Genomic DNA, 208 nt, shown 5'->3' with positions numbered 1-208 from the left:
CACTTTCTGTTCTCCTGATATTAAGAAGCAGAATCACTAGAGAAAAACACAGAACTATCTAATACAAATTTATGTTGTTTTAAATGGGTTCTTAACACTGCTCAGAAATCCTTCCTTTTTTGTCAAGTTTTTTCCAAACTCTAGTAAAATGACTGCTTCAGCTTTTTCTGCCTTTCCTACTTTCATAAAAACTTAAGAGCTACTTTAA

General features: G+C 31.7%; 1 protein-coding gene across 1 annotated transcript in view; it reads left to right on the top strand.

Annotated features, from left to right (window-relative positions):
• The window catches only part of TEX11 (testis expressed 11), a gene marked incomplete at its 5' end in the record, with an annotated part of 187803 nt that overhangs the window by 180112 nt on the left and 7483 nt on the right, over positions 1 to 208 (top strand). The window lies entirely within an intron of this gene.

This window comes from Crocuta crocuta, unplaced genomic scaffold (genome assembly GCF_008692635.1).
Source record: "Crocuta crocuta isolate KB4526 unplaced genomic scaffold, BGI_CrCroc_1.0 scaffold394, whole genome shotgun sequence".
In the NCBI taxonomy this organism is placed as follows: Eukaryota; Metazoa; Chordata; class Mammalia; order Carnivora; family Hyaenidae; genus Crocuta; species Crocuta crocuta.
The sequence above is the reverse complement of the archived record's forward strand: the minus strand, read 5'-3'. Positions and strand labels throughout refer to the sequence as shown.